We start from the raw sequence: 22,056 nt of genomic DNA on the forward strand, positions 1-22,056 counted from the left end.
AGAAGGAAAAATATATATACCAGAATTATGCCTTAAGGTAAAAGATTATTAAACTATTTATGTGCCTCCCATCCAATGATGTTAGCCTGGTACACTGGTTTAGAATTGAAAATAAATGCTTGATGCTATCGAGGTTGCTTGTGCATTTTAATTTCAGGGTGACATATTCAAATTATCTTTCTCAGAACTCTGCCAAAGTATCACCTATAACTCATACCTAGACTGGAATTTCCATCTCTATTGCTTCAATCCTATGGAATAGACAATCATGTCTTGCATAGCTAGCATCTTCCCTTGTATTTTTCTGTCATGCAATATAGAGAAAAAATGTACCTTATGGGGAAATCCATTGCACTGTCTTTGTTGATACTCTTAATCTGTGAACTAAAAAGTTTAATAACTAGGGTACAGCAGTAGCAAACAGTTGATTTGTGGCCTTCATAAGACTGTGGATGGATCTGCACTTTCCCAGTTGCATGCATGTTAACCTAGATTATTCCTCGTTTCCAGCATGAGGACAGCAGAATGCTTTTGTGCTACTCCTTTCCTTTCATTTCTATTCAAAGGGATTTGTTTTCATTTTCTGCCGTTACATCATTTGATGTTCTGTTGGGCTTGGCAGTCCTCTTTGTGAGAACAACTTTCTAGGGCTTTCTCATTCACACAGTCTTTTAGTTTTTCAGAGATTAGACAACTATAGCCCATGGGCCAAATATGACCTACCACCTGTGTTTATAAACAAAGTTTTATTGAAACACAGTCATATTTGTTTTTACTGCCTATGACTGCTTTTGCTCTACCATGACAGAGTTTAGCAGACTTGAGTAATTAATAATGCCAGAGTTGCTAGAGACCAAATGTCTCATGAAGCCTAAAGCATTTACTATGTGGTCCTTTGCAGAAAGCATTTGCCAACCGCTGAACTATGCATTCACTGAAAACACATTTATTAAATGTGAAGATTTTACTGTGTGCTGGATGCTATAGATCTAAGTATAAAGGACATAATCCTTTCTTGAGTTCAAATACCATCTTGTGGGAGAGACAGACACATCAGCAATAACTTAACTATAGAATATAATAAATGTCTCAAAAGTGAATTTAGTAGACATTTAATGAGTATAGAGTAGAAAACATCCAACTATCTGCTGGAGGGCCAGGAGAGGTGGTTTAGAAGAGGGTTTCATGAAGAGGCAGTCTCCACATTATTGACTTGCAAGACAAAAAGAAGTTCTTTTAGTAGAAAGTGAGAGCCCTAGGCCACATTCCTGGCAAAGGAGCAACATGAACAAAGTCACAGACAAAGGGGCAACTTCCTTGGGAAATAGCAGATAGTCCAGTTTGGCTTTAGCAAGGTAAGGTGGGGAATTGATAGGACCTGGGAAAGGTAGGCAGGTACAGATTCCAAAGAACTGACTTGCATTATACAGAATTAATGGAGTTTTTAAAATGATATAGTGGCAAAGAGAGGGAAGAGGAATAAAACTTTGGTTTGCTTTACTTGTATACTTACAGCAGCTTCCCCAAACACTAACCTTTCTAGCTCCAGCAATCACCTACTTGCTTGGGAATACTCCTCTCTTTAAGGAAGGCAGGGGAGGAATAAAATCTCTGTTCAGGTGAAATTACTATTATCAATGTGGCATGGATTTTTGTGGTGGGGGAGCTGGGGAAAGCGTCTTTTTTTTTTTTTTTTTCAGTCTTTGTTCCAGGAAGAAGGCAAGTATTATCTCTCAGTAAGCCCATCAAGGACTTTGTGCATGGTAAGTAGAAAAATCCCTACAATTCTCAGTGATTATTTCAAGAGGAAAAGGGACTATTCACTGGAAGTATTCGATCAAGTGGAAAGAATTATCCTTATATCCATTACCTGTTTTCCCAGTGTCTGACAGAGATGTTTGATACTTACAGTAAATTGGTCTTCATATGGCAATAGGAATTAAGCAAAGTGAATTAAAAGAATAGCTTGCTCTTTGCCATGAAAACTAGCCTGTTTAACTAAATATATATTAATTAGTAGATACCACTAATGAAGATTAACATAGCCAGTCAATTTATTTTCCTTTCCATCAGAAATGATGTTTTTAAACTTCTTAGTGTGGTATTTATCTTTGTTCAACTTCAAATCCCTCTTGTCTTCTTTGAAATCTCACAGAAAAGTGTTGCTATCACACTTCAGAGCTCAGAAATATTCTTCCAAATCCCTAATCAATTGGGTTATCCAAAGGGTAACAATAACTAACATTTGCATAAGACTTTCAACATAGAAAGCATCTTTAACATAGACTGTCTCATTTGCCTTCAAAAACTTATGAGGTAGATGCTATCCTTATCATCTCACAGGTTGGAGATGGGGATTTTTTGAAGTTAATGGTTTCCCTCAAGATCTCATATTAAATAAGTGGCATAGTTCAGAATCAAAACACAGACTTCAGAGTCTGTGCTTTTAAAATTCTCCTGGACTGATTTATCTTTTCCTGAAGTAATGTACAGATGTAACCAACAGTGTTGGAAGCAATGGTTTCTTGCCATCAAAACCAGTCAAAAGGGAAGGATAGGCTTCTCAGATAATGCAATGTTGGTGACTTGTACTCACTCAGGCAGAAGAGAGTCACTGCCAAGATTTTTTCCCCTTTATGACTACAATAAACTTTTGAAGGCCAAGCACAGTCCACATTCAGAGAGTGCACAGTTTTTAACCCAAGGTCGAAATTCAAACTAACATATTTAATTATCTCTGTCTTTTTGGATGCTGGTTTCTGTCTCTATACTTGCAAGGTTTCAGATCCCCTGGGTATTTCTTTATTTACATTAAATTGCATTTCACTTAAATTAAGTTGCATTTGACTCAAGTAACATCTTCCGAGCACCTGTATGTTGAAAAACAAAAACAAAAAACACTCTGCAGAGTTGTTTGAGCTCTTTCTGGTTGTTAATTTTCTTCCATTCTGTGGGTTATCTCTTCACTTTGTTGATTGTTTCCTTTGTTGTGCTGCAGTGTTTTAACTTGATGTGATATGTACGAAGTTCTGATTAATTCTTCATAGAATTCTTGGTGCTTCATTAAATAAAGATCTTGAAGCGACAGGCTTGCTTAACCCAATCGCCTACCACAGGATATTTATCTACTGGTCTGTTCAGGTTTTGGATTTCTTCGTGATTTAATTTTGTTATGTTGTATGTGTCTAGGAATTTATCCTTTTATTGTAGATTTTCCAATTTGTTGGTGTATAGTTGCTCATGGTTACCACTAATGATCCTTTGAATTTCTGTAATGTCTCATTAACATTTCTGATTTTATTTATTTGGGTCTTCCCTCTCTTTTTCTTTATTTGATTGACTGAATGCTGGTCAATTTTGATTATCATTTTAAGAGCCCAAGTTTTTGATCATTGATCTTTTGTATCATTTTCTTCTTTTCAAATTCATTGATTTGCACTGATGTTTATTATTTTTTCCTACTAAATTTGGGTTCAGTTTGCTTTTGCTTTTCTAGTCCTTGAAGATGCATCATTAACTTGTTTTTTGAAGTTTTTCTTCTGTTTTGGAGTAGGGATTTATAACTATAAATTTCCCTCTTAGTACTGCTTTCACTGTATCCCACAGGTTTTGATATGTTGTATTTCCATTATCATTTGTTTCATGAAACTTTTCAATTTTGTTCTCAATTTTTTAAATTTACCCAGTGGTTATTCAGGAGTATATTGTTTAATTTCCATGTGTTTGTATATTTTCCAAAGTTCCTTTTGTTATTGATTTCTAGTTTTATTCCGTTGTGGTCAGAGAAGATGCTTTATATTATTTCAATTATTGAATGTTTTAAGACTTGTTATTGTGCCTTAACATATGGTATAACCTTAAGAACAAGCCATGTGCTGAGGAGAAGAATGTGTATTCTGCAACCATTGGATAAAACATTCTGTCAATATCTGTTAGGCCCATTTGATCTATAGTGCAGACAAAATCTGATGTTTCTTTGTTTATTTTCTGTCTGGAAGAACAGAAAGTAGGGTACTTAAGTCTCTGGCTATTATTGTTTTGGGGTGTATCTCTCTCTTTAGCGCTAATAATATTTGCTTTATATATCTTAGTGCTCCAGTGTTTTGTGCATGTATATTTACAATTGTTAAATCCTCTGGCTGAATTGACCCCTTTATCATTATATAGTGACCTTCTTTGTCTCTTTTTACAGTTTTTGTCTTGAAATCTATTTTGTCTGACACAAGTGTAACTAATTCTGCGTTTCTTTGGTTTCCATTTGCATGGAATAACTTTTTCCATCCATTTACTTTCAGTTTATATATGTCTTTGTAGGTGAAGTATGTTTCTTTTAAGCAACAGATCATTTGATCTTGTTTTTTTTAAATCCACTTAGCTACTCCATGTCTTTTGATTGGAGAGTTTAGTCCACTTACATTCAATGTTATTATAAATAAGTAATGACATACTTGTGCCATTTTCTTATTTGTTTTCTGGTTGTTTTGTGGTCTTCTCTTTCTTCTTTCCTGTCTTCCTTTTAGTGATGGCGATTTTCTCTAATGGTATTATTTAATTTATTGCTTTTTAATTTTTGGGTATCCATTGTATGCTTCTTAATATAAGGTTATCATGAGTCTTGCAAATACTATCTTATAACCCATTATTTTAAGCTTAAAGCAACACTATTTGAATAAACAAACAGAAAAGCAAAACTAAAACTAATAGCAACTGTACATGTCAGCTTTATCCTCCTACTTTTTAACTTTTGGTTTCTCTGTTTATATCTTACTGTACTATGTCTTGAAAAGTTGCTGTAGTTATTACTTTTGATGGGCTAATCATTTATTCTTTCTGCTTAAGATTAGTTTACACATGACAATTACAGTGTTATACTATTCTATGTTTTTCTGTGGGCTTAATATTATAGGGACTTTTGTACCTTCAGATGATTTCTTCTTGCTCATTAACATCCTTTTATTTCAGATTAAAGAGCTCCTTTAGCATTTCTTGTAGGACAAGTCTAGTGATGAAATCTCTCAGCTTTTGTTTGCCTGAGAAGGTCCTTATTTCTCCTTCATGATTAAAGGATATTTTCACCAGGTATACTGTTCTAGGATAAAAATGTTTTTTCTTTAGTATTTTAAATATGTCATGCCTCTCAATTTTGCCTATAAATTTTCCACTAAAAAGTCTACTGCCGAATAGAGCTCCATTGTATGATATTTGTTTGTTTTCCCTTGCCACTTTTAGGATCCTTTCTTTATACTTGACCTTTGGGAGTTTGATTCTTAAATGACTTCAGGTTTCCTTTGGGTTAAATCTGCATGTCTATTACCTTCTTGTAGTTGAACATTGATATCGTTCTCTAAGTTTGGGAAGTTCTTTGATATTATCCCTTTGAATAAATTTTCTACCTGCATCTCTCTCTCTCTTTCTCCTCTTTAAAGCCAATAACTCTTACATTAACTGAGCCAGCATGTCTTAGTGCCCAAGGCCAATGGCATACTCCCTGGGTACTGCTGCTTTTTATTCAGGGCCCAAAGCTCTTTAGTCGGCAGGTGATACATCCTAGCCCTTTTGAGATTGTTTTTTATTCTTTTTTTTTTTTTGTATTCTCTGTGTATTTTCAAGTAGCCTGTCTTCAAGCTCACTAGTTTTTTCTTCTGCTTGATCAATCTGCTATTAAGATACTCTGATGCATTCTTCAGGATGTCAATTGCATTTTTCAACTCTAGAGTTTTTGCTTGATTCTTTTAAATTATTTCAGTCTCTTTGTTAAATCTACCTAATAGAAATCTGAATTCCTTCTCTGTGTTATCTTAAATTTCTTTGATTTCCCTGAAAACACCTATTTTGAATTATCTGTCTGAAAGGTCACATATCTCTGTTTCTCCAGGATTGGTCCTTGGTGCTTTATTTAGTTTATTTGGTGAAGTCATGTTTTTCTGGATTGTCTTGATGGTTGGTGCCTGGGCATTGAAGAGTTAGGTATTTATTGTAGTCTTTGTAATCTGTTTTTTATTTTATTTTATTTTATTTTATTTATTTATTTATTTTGTGCCCATCTTTCTTGGGAGAGCTTTCCACATAGTCAAAGGGACTTGGACCCCAAACCTAACAATACTGTACTTTTTGCAGATTTGTAGAAGTACTGCTTTGGTGGTCTTGAATAAGATCTGGAAGAATTCTCTGGATTACCAAGCAAAGACTCTTGTTCTTTTCCCTTACTTTCTCCCAAACAAACTGAGCCTGTCTCCCTGTGCTGAGTCACCTGGAACTGGATGGGGGGTGGTGATGAAAACACCCCTGTGGCCATCACCACTGGGACTGTGCTGGGTCAGACCTGAAGCCGGGACAGCACTGGGTCTTCCCCAAGGCCTTTCTCTTCAGGGTGGAAGGATTCCCTGGCCTTGGGCATGTCCAGAGATGCTGTTTGGGAGCCAGGGATTGATTAGAGTCAAAGACCTTAGCAATTTACCTGACATTTTATTCTGCTGAAGCTAAACTGGCACTCAAACCACAATACAGAGTTCTTCTTGCTTCCCCCCCAACTATTTTCCCCTGCCCAATTTTTACAGGAGACTCTCTCTGTGGCCGCCACCACCACTGGCCCATGGGAGGTTCTGCCAGGCCACCACCAATGTTCACTTAAAGCCCAGGGCACTTCATTCAGCTTGTGGTGTATGCTGCCATGTCTGAGATTCACCCATTAGGACAGTGGGTTCCCTTTTTGCCCAGGGCAGGTCCAGAAATGTACAGTAGTCCATGCCTGGACTTGGGTACCCCAAGAGACTGCTTGTTGTTCTACTCCACTGGCCAAGCTGTTACCTACATTGCAATTCAAAGTCCTCTTTACTTTTTCATTGGCTTTTTTTTCTTTTTTCTTTTATCTTTTTTTTCAAATAGAAGCTGTATTTCACCATAGTCACCACAGGTGGATATGTGGTGGGTCATACCTGAAGTCATCATGTGTCAGTGCCCAAGGCTCATTGCATACTCCCTGGATATTGCTGTTTTTTATTCAGGGCCTAAAGCTCTTTAGTCAGTAGGTGAAGAATCCTGCCAGGACTGGGCTCTTCCCTTCAAGGCACTGAGTTCCTATTTTGCCCAGAATTTGTCTAGAATTGTCTTTTGGAAGCTCAGGCCTGGAATGAGGGCCTCATAATTCTGCCTGGTACTCTATCCTATTGTGGCTGAGCTGGTATCCAACATTCAAGAAAAATTCCTCTTTACTTTTCATTCTACTCTCCTTAAGTAGGAAAAAGGAGTCACTTTTATTACTATGAGCTGCACTGCCTGGGGTTGGGGGAGAGATGGTGCAAGCACTCCCTTAGCTGTCCCAGCTGGTGTCTCCCTAGATTACATGCCACCCTAGTCCATGCGCTCTAAGCGCCGCTTAGGAGTTGCCTAGGAATTACAGTCTTTGTGTCCTAGACTGCCTTTTAAGCTTACCTAGGATTGCAGAGCTCTTCAGCCCCCAGTAATAAGGCTGCTGAGAAACTCAAGTTCTGACTGCTGGGATGGGGTGCTTTCCCTCTTGGTGTGGCTGGTACAAATCCTCTCTCTACATGCAGGTGCTGGCTGAACCCGGCATGAGTTTTTTCTCTGCTGTGACAGGGAAGCACTAGGTTTAATGTAAAATACCCCAGTTTCTGTGCTCTCCCTTCCCAAAGTACACAGATTCTATTTCTGTGTTGCATGGTGGATGCTGAGGGCTATGGGAGGGGTGGCATCAGTGATTCAAGACTGTCTCTACTATACTCCCCAGTGTATATAAATTCAGGGATATGAATTTAAAACCAGGGAGTAGGATTGTTCACCTGATTTTTGGTTCTTGTGATAATGCTTTTCTGTGTTCAGATAGTTGTTAAAAATTTGGTGTTCTAGCAGCAGGAACAAAAGGTGTAGGCTTGTACCCAACCACCTTGCTCCACCCTCATGAGCTTTTTAGAAAAATGCCATCTTAGCTGCCAATCCTGATCCTGGACTCCTCAGGATAATCTTGACCTGCTACAGGTCACATTTCCATGTAACTGTGTCAGTGATGTTGCACTTGAAGAGACTTGCTGCAGGTTTGGTACTGATAGCTGCCATCAAAGTGAATCTTTTCATATGATTTAGGGGTCATGTGCGTGAAAGAGTCTTATTAAAAATTACCTTAAAGGTCTAAGGGGCATTCTTTGGCTTTGGGAAAGAAGGATAAGGCTCTGGAAAGGATAAAAATGAAAATGGTCTGTCTCATATGTTCCTCTTTCATCTTTCAATCCTGACTTTCTAGTTCAGAGGTTTCCAAATACCCATTTATAAACCAAAGTTGATTTGTAACCATATTATTCACATTTTGGTGAGATAAGAAAACTGTGTTTATAAATTTCTTTTAGGAAACTATGGTGATGATTAATAATAATATGGAAAGAAAATAATTGCTTGTTAAAATAAAGTTTTACAATCTTCTGTATAGTCATTAAAACTTTTGTGGGACTTTTCCTGGTTCATCATATACAACTATTTGGGCACTGCTGCCGTAGTTCACTAGAATTTAGACTCACTGAATTGGACAATTATCTCTGCCCTGTAGTCCAGGGTCTAGACAGATGCTAATAGCAATTTTCCAGCCTAGTAGATTTCATTTTTTTCATTTTTTTGTGTGTAAATTTCAACTTATATATTTTAGATTCAGTGGGTATATGTGCAGGTTTGTTACATGGGTAAAAAATGTTACCCATGATGCTGAGGTTTGGGGTACAGATGATTGTGTCACTCAAGTAGTAAGCATAGTTTCCAATAGGTAGTTTTTCAGCCCTCCTCCCACTCCTTTTCTCTCTCCTCTAGTATTCTGTAGTGTCTATTGCTCCCACCTTCATGTTTGTGTGTACCCAAGGTTTAGCTCCCACTTATAAGTGAGAACATGCAGTATTTGGTTTTCTGTTTCTGCATTAATTCACTTAGAATAATGGCCTCCAGCTGCTTCCATGTTGCTGCAAAAGACATAATTACATCATTATTATTTTTACAACTTTTATAAACATGTTTTATTTGTTTTTCTTATACCATCAGAACTGAAACTACTGTCATTTCCCTCTATCAGAAAAATCAATATAAAACACATACTGATGCTTCTTTTAAAAAATAGCAATTTAAAAGGTAGTAGCAACAGGCATTTGATATCTTTTCCTTCTAAAAAAATTCAAGCTTAGGACAACATGGCATCAAGAGTGTTATGATTACTTGTTAGAGATTTTCATCAGTCCCTGTACCAGTTTACATGACAATACGGCAAGATTCAAGGATTAATGACAGACAACGTATTTGTCATAAGGAATAATACATAGTACTAATCCTTAAAAAAGTCATTGTCTTAGTGTAACTGTTAAGTGTTCAAAAAGACATCTAAGCACAGCAGCAGCCATCCAGATTAGATCCCATATTTGTTGCATATCTTTCAAAAACTGCCAATCAAAGCCGAGTTTTGCATTTTGGCTTTGTGCTACATAGAATCAGTTGCTACTCAATGTTTAGCTCCCACTTATAAGTGATAATATGTAGTACTTGAATTTCTTTTCCTGTATGAATTCTCTTAGGGTAATGGCCTCTAGCTCTATCCATGTTGCTGCAAAGGACATGATTTCATTCTTTTTAATGACTGCATAGTATTCCATGGTGTATATTTACCACATTTTTCTTTTTTTTCTTATTTTTATTTCAATAGTTTTTTTGGAACAAGTGGTTTTTGGTTACATAAATAAGTTCTTTAGTGGTAATTTCTGAGATTTTGGTGCACTTGTCACCTGAACAGTGTACACTGTACCCAATGTGTAGTCTTTTGTCCCTCACCCCTCTCTCAAACTTCCCCCAAAGTCCCCAGACTCAATTATATCATTCTTATGCCTTTGCATCCTCATAGCTTAGCTCTCACTTATACTTGAGAACATACAGTATTTGGTTTTCCAATCCTGAGAGTTGCTTCACTTAGAATAATGGTCTCCAACTCCATCCAGGTTGCTGTAAAATGCCATTATTTTATTCCTTTTGTGGCTGAGTAGTATTCCATTCTGTATCTTCACCACATCTTTATATGCTTGTTGGTTGATGGGCATTTAGGCTGGCTCCATATTTTTGCAGTTGTGAATTGTGCTGCCATAAACATGTGTGCAAGTGTCTTTTTCATGTAATTACTTCTTTTCTTCTGGGTAGATACCCAGTAGTGGGAGTGCTGGATCAAATGATAGTTCTACTTTTAGTTCTTTAAAGAATCTCCACACTGTTTTCCATAGTGGTTGTACAAATTTATATACCCAGCAGCAGTGTAAAAGTGTTTCCTTTTCACCACATCCATGCCAACACCTATTTTTTTTTAATTTTTAAATTATGGCTATTCTTGGAGGAGTAAGGTGGTGGTATCTCATTGTGGCTTTAATTTGATTTCCCTGGCCATTAGTGATGAACATTTTTTCATGCTTTTTGGCCATTTGTATATTTTCCTTTGAGAATTTTCTATTCATGTTCTTTGCCCACTGTTTGATGGGATTATTTGTTTTTTCTTGCTGATTTGTTTGAATTCCTTATAGATTCTGCATATTAGTCTTTTGTTGGATGCATAGTTTGCGAAGGTTTTCTCTCACTCTCTGGGGTGTCTGTTTAATTTGTTGATTTATTTCTTTCGGTGTGCAGAAGCTTTTTAGTTTAATTACATCCCATCTATTTATCTTTGTTTTTGTTGTATTTGCTTTTGGGTTCTTGGTCATAAACTCTTTGCCTAAGCCATTGTCAAGAAGGGCTTTTATGATGTTATCTTGTAGAATTATTGTGGTTTCAGGTCTTAGATTTAAGTCTTTGATTCATCTTGAGTTGACTTTTGTATAAAAATCTGCATGTGGCTTGCCAATTATCCCAGCACCATTTGTTGAAAAGTGTGTCCTATCCCCACTTTATGTTTCTGTTTGCTTTGTTAAATGTCAGTTGGCTGTAAGTATTTGGCCTTATTTCTGGGTTCTCTATTCTATTCCATTGGTCTACATGCCTATTTATATACCAGTACCATGTTGTTTTGGTAATGACAGCCTTGTAGTATAGTTTGAAGCCAGGTAATGAGATGTCTCCATTTATTTTCTTTTTGCTTAGTCTTGCTTTGGTGATGTGGGCACCTTTTTGGTTCCATATGAATTTTAGGATTGTTTTTTCTAGTTCTGTGAAGAGTTATGGTAATTTTATGGGAATTGTATTGAATCTGTAGATTGCTTTTGGCAATATGATTATTTTCACAATATTGATTCTACCCATCCATGAGCATGAGATGTATTTCCATTTGTTTGTGTCATTGGTGCTTGCTTTCAGCAGTGGTTTGTAGTTTTCCTTGTAGAGATTTTTCACCTCATTGGCTAGGTATATTCCTAAGTATTTTATGTTTTTTGCAGCTGTTGTAAAAGGGATTGAATTCTTGATTTGCTTCTCAGCTTGGTTGTTGGTGATGTATGGCAGTGCTACTGATTTGTATACATTGATTTTGTATCTTGAAACTTTACTGAATTCATTTATCAGATCCAGGAGGTTTTTGGATGAGTCTTTAGGGTTTTTTAGGTATACTGTCATATCATCTGGGAACAGTGACAGTTTGACTTCCTTTTTAGTGATTTGGATGCCCTTTATTTCTTTCTCTCGTCTGATTGCCCTGGCTAGGAATTCCAGTCCTATGTTGAATAGAAGTTGTAAAACTGGGGATCCTTGTCTTATTCCTGTTCTCAGGGAGAATACTTTCAACTTTTCCCCATTCGATGTTATGCTGGCTGTGGGTTTGTCATAGATGGCTTCTATTACCTTGAGGTATGTCCCTTCTATGCCAGTTTTGCTGAGGGTTTTAATCATAAAGGGATGCTGGATATTGTCCAGTGCTTTTTCAGCATCTATTTAGATAGTCATACGATTTTTGTTTTTAATTCTGTTTATATGATGTATCACATTTATTGACTTGTGTGTGGTAAACCATCCCTGCATCCCTGGTTAAAAAAAAAAAAACTCACTTGATTGTGGTGGATTATCTTTTTGATATGCTGTTGGATTTGGTTAGCCAGTATTTTGTTAAGGATTTTTGCATATATGTTCATCAGGAATATTGGTCTGTAGTTTTCTGTTTGTTATGTCCTTTCCTGGTTTTGGTATTAGGGTAATACTGGCTTCATTTCAGCCATTTTAAATTTAGGGAGAATTCCCTCTTTCTCTATCTTTTGGAATTCTTTCAGTAAGATTGGTACCAATTCTGTGAATGTCTGATAGAATTCAGCTATGAATCTGCCTGGTCCTGGACTTTTTTTTGTTGTTGTTGGCAGTTTTAAAATTACCATTTCAATCTTGCTACTTGTTGGTCTCTTCAGAGTTTCTATTTCTTCCTGATTTAATCTAGGAGGGTTGTGTATTTCCAGTAATTTGTCCATCACCTCTAGATTTTCTAGTTTGTACATGTAAAGGTGTTCATGGTAACCTTGAATGATCTTTTGTATTTTTGTGTTATCTGTTGTAGTATCTTCTGTTTCATTTCTAATTGAGCTTATTTGGATCTTCTCTCTTCTTGGTTAATCTCACTAATAGTCTATCAATTTTATTTATCTTTTCAAAGAACAAGCTTTTTGTTTTACTTACCTTTTTTTGTTTCAATTTCATTGATCTCTGCTCTGATCTTTGTTATTTCTTTTCTTCTGCTGGGTTTGAGTTTGGTTTTTTCTTGTTTCTCTAATTCCTTGAGGTGTGTGTGACCTTAGATTGTCTATTTGTGTTCTTTCAGACTTTTGAATGTAGAAATTTAATGCTATGAACTTTCCTCTTAGCAGTGCTTTTGCTGTATTCCAGAGGTTTTCATAAGTTGGGTAACTATTATCATTCAGCTCAAATAAATTTTTAACCTTTGTATTCATTCGACTGCTGACCCAAAGATCATTCCAGGGCAGATTATTTAATTTCCATGTATTTATATAGTTTTCAGGGTTCCTTTTGGGGTTAAGAGGATACTTGATATAATTTTGATTTTCTAAAATGTATTGAGACTCATTTTATGGTCTATCATGTCGTCTATCTTGGAGAATGTTCCATGTGCTGATGAAGAGAATGTATATTCTGCAGTTGTTGGGTAGAATGTTCTGTAAAGTATCTGTTAAGTCCACTTGTTCTAGGGTATAGTTTTAAGTCCTTTATTTCTTTGTTGGCTTTCTGTCTTTATGACCTGTCTATGGCTGTCAGTGGAGTATTGAAGTCCCCCACTATTATTGTGTTGCCATCTATATCATTTCTTAGGTCTAGTAGTAATTGTTTTATAAATTTGTGAGCTCCAGTATTCCGTGCATATATATATATTTAGTATTGTGATATTTTCCCATTGGACTAACCCTTTTATTATTGTATAATGTTCCTCTTTGTCTTTTTAAGATGTTGTTGCTTTAAAGTCTGTTTTGTCTGTTATAATAATAACTACTCCTGGTCACTTTTGGTTTCCATTTGTCTGGAATATCTTTTTGCATTCCTTTACCTTAAGTTTATTTGAGTCCTTATGGGTTAGGTGAGTCACTTGGAGACAGCAGATAGTTGGTTGGTGAATTTTTATCTATTCTGACATTCTGTATCTTTCAAGTGGAGCATTTAGGGCATTTACATTCAATATTATTTTGAGATGTGAGGTACTGTTGTATTCATCATGCTAGTTGTTGCCTTAATACCTTGTTTTTTTTATTGTGTTAGTGTTGTATAAGCTCTGTAACATTTATGCTTTAAAAATATTCTATTTGTTTTTTGACATTTTGTTTCAAGATTTAGAACTCCTTTTAACATTTTTTGTAGTGCTGGGTTAGTAGTGGCAAATTCTCTCAGTATTTGTTTGTCTGTAAAAGACTTTGTCCTTTATTTATGAAGCTTTGTTTTGCTGAATACAAAATGATTGGCTGACAATTATCTTGTTTCATTAGGCTAAAGTTGGAACACCCATCTCTTCTGGCTTGCAAGGTTTCTTGTGAGAAATCTGATGTTAATCTGATTGGGTTTCCTTTACAGGTTATCTAATGCCTTTGTCTCACAGCTCTTGAGATTCTTTCTTTCGTCTTGACTATAGATAACCTGATGACTACGTACTTAGGTGATGATCTTTTTGCGATGAATTTCTCAGGTGTTCTTTGAGCTTCTTGTATTTGGATATCTAGATTTCTAGCAAGGCCATGGAATTTTTCCTCAATTATTCCCTGAAATAAGTTTTCCAAACTTTTCGATTTCCTCTTCCTCAGGAACACCATTATTCTAAAGTTTGGCCATTTAACATAATCACAAATTCTTGGGGACTTTGTTCATTTTTTAAAATTCTTTTTTCTTTGTCTTTGGGTTAATTTGAATGCCTTATCTTCAAGCTTTGAAGTTTTTTCTTCTACTTGTTTTAGTCTATTGGTGTAACTTTCCACTACATTTTGTATTTCTCTAAGTTTGTCCTTCATTTCGAGAAGTTGTGATTATTTTTTCTTTATGATATATATTTCTCTGGAGAATTTTTTATCCATATCCTGTATTTTTTTTTCAAAATTTAAATTGTTTTTCACCTTTCTCTGGTATCTTTTTGAGTAGCTTAATAATCAGCATCTTAAATTCTTCATCTTGCAATTCAGAGATTTCTTCTTGGTTTGGATCCATTGCTGGAGAGCTGGTGTGATCTTTTTGAGGAGTGTTTTAGAATGCTGTTTGGTCATATTATCAGAATTACTTTTCTGGTTTCTTCTCAGTAGGGTAGCGTATTTCAGTGGAAAGGTCTGAAATACAAGGCCTACTGTTCAGATTCTCCGGTCTCTTGGAGTGATCCCTTCATGTGGTGCTCTTTCCCTTCCCCTAGGAATGAGGCTTCCTGAGAGCTGGACTGCAGTGATTGTTATTGCTCTTCTGGATCTAGCCACCCAGTGGGGCTAACAGGCTCCAGGCTGGTGCTGGGGAATGTCTGCAAAGTCCTGTGATGTGGTCCAACTTCAGGTGCCCCAGCCATAGATACCAGCACCTGCTCTGGTGGAGGTTGCAGGGGAGTGAAATAGATTCTCTTAGAGTGCTTGGTTGTAGATATTTTTAGTGTGCTGGCTTTCTCAAGTGCTGGTTATGCTAGCAGTGAAGCTGTGCTGCAGACGCACTCAGGACCCCTGTTAGCCAGGATGTTGCAGGCATTGGAATTAGGTATTGTCTTCTTCCTGGTATCAGGGTTATTCTGTCATGAGGTGCTGTAATGAGCTGAGTTGGTTGGCCTTCAGCCAGGAGGTGGCACTTTCAAGAGAGCACCAGCTGTGTGGTAGTAGTAGGGGGACCAAAGCTTGCCCTAAATTAGTCAGTGTAAGTATTTTGGTTTCTAAGGCAGTGGGCGGGGTCATAGAGCTCCCAAGAGTTTTTATCTTTTGAGTTTGACTATGAGAGCATATAGAGAAGTACCATCAGGTGGGGGCAAGGTTAGGTGGGTCTGGGCTCAGGCTCTCTTTAGGTGGGGCTTGCCATGGCTACTGTGGGGGCCAGAGGGTGGTTTTTGGACCGATGGGGTTATGGTCCAGAGGGGATCTTGGCTGCCTCTCCTTTGTCAATATAGTTCACCAGGGAAATAGAGGATAGCCAATAGCGAGAGGCCTCACCCAGCTCCCAAGTGGTTGATGAGTCCAGTCTTGCTCCTGCAGTGCCCTGCTCAGACCTTGCCCCAGGCTGTGAGCTTTCCCACTGAGAAAGCAAGCCTGGCCTTTGGTCCTCACCCCTCCCTGCCTGCCTACTTCATTGGCAGCAGCTGCTGGACTTGTATTTGCTGTAGCTCCTGCTCATCTCCTAGACTCTACTCAGGAAAATCATGCCCAGTCAAAACCACTACCAATTTCAGTTGGAAGCTTCCTTCACCCTGAGACCTCTCCCCTATTCCTCTGGCTATTTTCCCCTAGGGACCCTGTGAGATGTAGTCAAGGATGGCTTCCCTGGACTTGAGCTGGAGACTGGGAGTGCCTGCAAGGAACTTCCCACTGCTGCTTCTACTTTTATATTTTGTATTTTGCATAACTCTTTAAATCTATTTCAGCTCTAAGTCAGGCTAAATCCTTCCCCATGATCTGTGTTTTCAGATTCTCCAGTGGGTATGTGTGTTTGGAAGCAGGTTTTTCCTCTCTCACACTTTGGGAACTCACAGTTTTTTGCTTGTCTTGTGGCATTTGCAGTGGCATGCTGCTTCTTTCAAAGGATCTGTGAATTCTTTTAGTTTGTTTGGTACCTTCCTGCAGTGGTTCTTGGAGCAAAAGATCACAGTGTGAGTTTCCACACACTATTCTGTCTATCCAAGTGGGAGCTGCACATTAGCTCTATCTCCTATCCACCATCTTGCCCCTTTAATCACACTTTCTTTATCTAGTTCACTGTTAATGGATATCTAGGTTGATTCCATATATTTGCTATTTTGAACAGTGCTGTGATGAACATACGTGTTAATGTGTCTTCATGGTTTCTTGTAGAGTTTCCTTTGCTGTGCAGAAGATTTAGTTTAATTAGTTTCCACTTGTCACTTTTTGTTTTTGTTGCGTTTGATTTTGGAGTCTTCATTATGGCAGATAATACAGGGTTTTCTAGGTATAGTATCATGTTGTCTGCTAAAAGAGATAATTTGACTTTCTCTCTTCTTATTTGGATGCCTTTTATTTCTTTATCTTGCCTGATTCCTTGGGCTAGGACACTCTGTACTATTCTGAATAGGAGTGGTGAGAGTGGGCATCCTTGTCTTTTCTCAGTTCTCAAAAGAATTCTTCCAGCTTTTATCCATTAAATATGATGTTGGCTGTGGGTTTGTCATGGATTGCTGTTATTATTTTGAGCTATGTTCCTTCATTGCCTATTTTATTGAAGGTTTTTAACATGAAGCCATGTTGAATTTTACTTAAAGCTCTTTCTGCATCTGTTGAGATGATCATGTGTTTTTTTGTTTTAGTTTGTATATGTGATGAATCACATTTATTGATTTGCTTCATCTTAAGAATAAAGCCCACTTGGTCATGGTAGACTAGCTTTTTGATATGCCGCTGGATTGTGTTTGCTAGTGTTATGTTGAGGATTTTGTGTATCTATGTTCATCAGGAATGTAGGCCTGAAGTTTTCTATTTTCACTGTGTCTCTGCTAGAGACTCAATATGTTGGCCTCACAGAATGAGTTAGAGAGGAGTTCTTCCTTCTCGTTTTTTGGGAATAACTTTAGTAGGATTGGTACCAGCGCTTCTTCATATGTCTGGTTGAATTCCACTGAGAGTCTTTCTGGTCCAAGGCTTTATCTGGTTGGTAGGTTTTTTATTATTGATTCAATTGTGGAACTCATTATTGATCTGTTTGAGGTTTTAGTTTCTTTCTGGTTCAATCTTGGGAGATTTTATGTTTCCAAGTATTTATCAATTTCGTCTCTAGGTTTTCTTGTTTGTGTGCCTACAGGTATTTACAAGAGTTTCTGAGGGTTTTCTGTGTTTTGTGGGTGGCTGATGATGTTCCCTTTGTCATTTCTGATTGTCTTTATTTGGATCTTCTTTCTTTTTTCTTTATTAGTTCAGCTAGTGGTTTATCAATGTTATTTGTCCTTTCAAAGAACTGTTATATTTGGTTTCATTGATCTTTTGTATGGGTTTCCTCATGTCCATTTTATTCAGTTCAGCACTGATATTTGTTACTTATTTTCTTCCACTAGCTTTGGGGTTGGTTTTGCTCTTTTTTATAGTTCCTCAAGGTGTGTCATTAGATTGTTAATTTGAGATCTTTCTAACTTTTTGATGTGGGTGTTAGCACTATAAACTTTCTTCTTGAAACTGCTTTAGCTGTGTTCCAGAGAGTCTGGTATGTTGCAACTTTGTTTTCATTAGTTCCAAAGAATTTCTTGATGTCTGCCTTATTTCTATTCTTCATTCAAAAGTCACTCAGAAGCACATTTTTAAATTTCCATGTAATTGTATGCTTTTGAGAGATCTTCTTGGTATTGATTGTTATTTTTACTGTGCAGTGGTCCAAGCATGTGGTTAGTATGATTTCATCTTTTTTGAATTTGTTGACAGTTGTTTCATGGCTGAGTGTGTCATTGATGTTAGAATATATGCCATGTGCAGATTAGAAGAGTGTAGATTCTATTTTTGTCAGGTGGAGTATTCTGTAGATATCCATTAGGTCCATTTGGTGAAATGTTGAGTTTATGTCCCAAGTATCTTTGTTAATATTCTGCCTCAGTAATCTGTCTAATACTATCAGTGAGCTGTTGAAGTCTCTTACTATTATTGTGTGATTATCTAAGTATCTCAAGTCTCTAAGAATGTGTTTCTTGAATCTGGGTTCTCCAGTGTTGAGTGCATATATATTTAAGAGAGTTAAGTCTTCTTGTTGAATTGAATGCTTTATCATTATGTAATGCCCTTCTTTGTCCTTTTTGATCATTGTTGGTTTAAAGACTGTTTTGTCTGAAATAAGACTAGCAACCACTGCTGTCTTTTTTGTTTTCCATTTGCTAGACAGATTTTTCTCACCTCTTTATGTTGAGCCTATGAGTGTCCTTGCATGTAAGATGGATCTCTTGAAGACATCATACAGTTGGGTCTTGCTTCATTATTCACTTGACACTCTGCCTTTTAAGTGGGGTGTATGGTCCATTTATATTCAAGGTTAATATTGATATTGGTGGATTTGATCCTGTTACCATACTGTTAGCTGGCTGTTATGTACACTTGACTGTGTAGTTGCTTTATAGTGTCAATAGTCTATGTACTTAATTGTGTTTTTGTGGTGGCCTGTATTGGTCTTCTGTTATCATGTTTAGCACTCCCTTAAGCACCTTTTCTCAGGCCAGTTTGGTGGTAATAAATTGCCTTACCATGTTCTTGTCTAAAAAGGATTTTATCTCTCCTTTTCTCATGAAACTTGGTTTGGCTGGATAGGTTTTGTTCCTTTTTTTAAATACTTTTTTCTTCATTTTGGTCTGAGTTGTTTCGAAGAACTGGTCATCAAGCTCTGAGATTCTTTTTTTCCTCAGGCTAGTATACTCTGCTGTTCATACCTCCAATTGTGTTATAAAAAATATGCAATGCTTTACAAATTTGCATGTCATCCTCACACAGGGGCCATGCTAACCTTCTCTGTATTTTTCCAATGTTATTAATAGTATATGTGCTGCTAAGGTGGGTACTACATTCTTTTTCACAGCTATGTAGTATTCCATGCACCATATTTTCATTTTCTAATCCACTGTTCATGGACACCTAGGTTGGATCCGTATATTTGCTATTGTGAGTAGTGCTGCAGTGAACATACAAGTATAAGTGTCTTTTTGGTAGAATGATTTATTTTCCTTTCGGTATATACCCAGTAATGGGATTGCTGGGTCAAATGGTAATTCTATTTTAAGTTCTTTGAGAAAATTTCAAACTGCTTTCCATAATGGATGCACTAGTTTATATTTCCACAGTATATAAGCATTTCCCTTTCTCCACAACCTTGCCAGCATCTGTTATTTTTTGACTTTTCAGTAATAGCCATTCTGACTAGTGTAACTCATTGTGGTTTTGATTCCCATTTCTTTGATGATTAGTGATATTCATATGTGTGTCAGTCATCTGCATGTCTTCTTTTGAGAAATGTCTGTTCATGCCCTTTGCCCATTTTTATTAGGGTTATTAATCTTTTGCTTGTTGAATTGTTTAAGTTCCTTATGGATTCTGGAAATTAGACCTTTGTCAGATGCAATGTTTGCAAATATTTTATCCCATTCTGTAGGTTGTCTGTTTTCTCTGTTGATAGTTTCTTTTGCTGTGCATAAGCTCTTTAGTTTAATTAGATCCCACTTGTCAATTTTTGTTTTCATTACAACTGCTTTTGAGGACTTAATCATAAATTCTTTGCTAAGTCGAATGTCCAGAATGGTATTTTGTAAGTTTTCTTCTAGGATTTTTACAGTTTGAGGTCTTCCATTTAAATCTTTAATCAATCTTAATTAATTTTTGTATATGGTGAAAGGTAGGGATCCAGTTTCATTCTTTTGCATATGGCTAGGCAGTTATCTCAGTACCATTTATTGGACAGGGAATCCTTTTTTCATTGTTTATTTTTGACAGCTTTGTTGAATATCACATGGCTGTATGTGTGTGGCTTTATTTCTGGTTTCTCTATTCTCTTCCTTTGGTCTATATGTCAGTTTTTGTACCAATATTATGTTGCTTTGGTTACTGTAGGCTTATAGTACAGTATAGTTTAAATTCAGGTAATGTGATGAATCTGGGTTTGTTCTTTTTGTGTAGGATTGCATTGGCTATTTGACCTCTTTTTTTGGTTCTGTTTGAATTTTAGAATATTTATTTCTAATTATTTGAAAATTGATGTTGTTTAATAGGGATATTGTTAAGTTTGTAGATTGCTTTGGGCAGTATGGCCATTTTAGCAATATTGATTCTTCCAATTCATAAGTGTGGAAGGTTTTTCCATTTGTTTATATCATCTCTGATTTCTTTCAGCAATGTTTTTAAATTCCCATTGTAGAGATCCTATTTGGTTAGGTGTATTTCTAGATATTTTATTATTTTTTGGTGGCTAGTATAAATATAATTGCATTCTTAATTTGGCTGTCAGCTTGAATGTTATTGGTGTATAGAAATGCTGCTGATTTTTGTACGTTGATTTTGTATCCTGGAACTTTATTGAAGTTGTTTATCAGTTCCAGAAGCCTTTTGGCAGTCTTTAGGATTTTCTAGATATAGGATTATATCATCAATGAAGAGAGATAGTTTGACTTTTTCTTTTCTTATTTGGATGCTTTTTTTCTAGTGCGTGATTGCTCTTGCTATCACTTACAGTGCTATGTTGAATAGGAATGGTGAGAGAGGACAACCTTTTCTTCTGCCAGTTCTCAAGGGGGAAATCTTCCAGCTTTTCCTACTCAGTATGATGTTGACTAAGGTTTTGTCATAGATGGCTGTTATTATTTTGAGTTATGTTCCTTCATTGCTTAGTTTGTTGAGAATTATCATGAAAATATGTTAGCTTTTATTGAAAACATTTTATGTATCTATTGGGATGATTGTATGGTTTTTGTTTTTAGTTTTGTATATATGGTGAATCACATTTATTGATTTGCTTATGTTGAACCAACTTCATATGCAAGAAATAAGGCCTACTTCATTACGGTGAATTAACTTTTTGACGTGCTGCTGGATTCTGTTTGCTAGTATTTTGTGGAGGATTTTTCTATGTATATTCATCATGAATATTGGTCTATAGTTTTCTTTTTGTATTGTGTCTTTGCCAGATTTTGCTATCAGGGTAATTCTGGCTTCACAGAATCAGGTAGGGTGGAGTCCCGCCTTCACAATTCTTTAGAACAGTTTCAGCAATATTCTTACCAGCTCTTCTTTGTATGTCTGTATATTTTGGCTGTGAATCCATCTCGTCAAGGGCTTTATTATTTTTGGTAGGTTTTTTATTACTGATTTAATTTCTGAAGTCAATGTTGATATGTTCGGGGTTTCAAGTTCTTTTCAATTCAGTCTTTGCAGGTTGTGTGTTTCCAGGAATTTGTCCATTTCCTCTAGATTTTCTAATTTGTGTGGACAGAGGTGTTCATAATAGTTTCTGAGGATCCTTTATATTTCTGTGAGATCAGTCGTTATTTCTGATTCTGCATGTTTGGGTTTTCTCTCATTTTTTCTGTGTTAATCTAGCTAATGGTTAATTGATCTTGTTTATTTATTCTTTCAGAGAACCCACTTTTGCTTTATTTGATCCTTTGTATGAATTTTTGCCTTTCAATTTTGTTCAGTCTTGCTCCAATTATAGTTATTTGTTTTCTTCTGCTAGCTTTGGGGTTACTTTGTTCTTGTTTTTCAAATTGCTCTAGATCTAGTATTAGATTGTTAAATTGAGGTCTTTGTAACTTCTTGATGTAGGTGTGTTTGCTACTTTTTAGATGTCTATTAGGTCCAATTGTGCAAGTGTTTAATTTAGGTCCAGAGTTTCCTTGTCAGTTTTCTGCCGCAATGATCTGTCCAATTCTGTCAGTGGAATGTTGAAATTCCACACTATTATTATGTGGCTGTGTAAATACTT

General features: G+C 36.5%; 1 pseudogene; it reads right to left on the reverse strand.

The window, feature by feature from the left end:
* Positions 1-19,034: 19,034 nt before the first annotated feature.
* On the reverse strand, positions 19,035-19,132 carry LOC112439376 (U6 spliceosomal RNA; annotated as a pseudogene).
* Between the last annotated feature and the right edge of the window lie 2,924 nt (positions 19,133-22,056).

The sequence above is a fragment of the Pan paniscus genome, chromosome 2 (genome assembly GCF_029289425.2).
Source record: "Pan paniscus chromosome 2, NHGRI_mPanPan1-v2.0_pri, whole genome shotgun sequence".
In the NCBI taxonomy this organism is placed as follows: domain Eukaryota; kingdom Metazoa; phylum Chordata; class Mammalia; order Primates; family Hominidae; genus Pan; species Pan paniscus.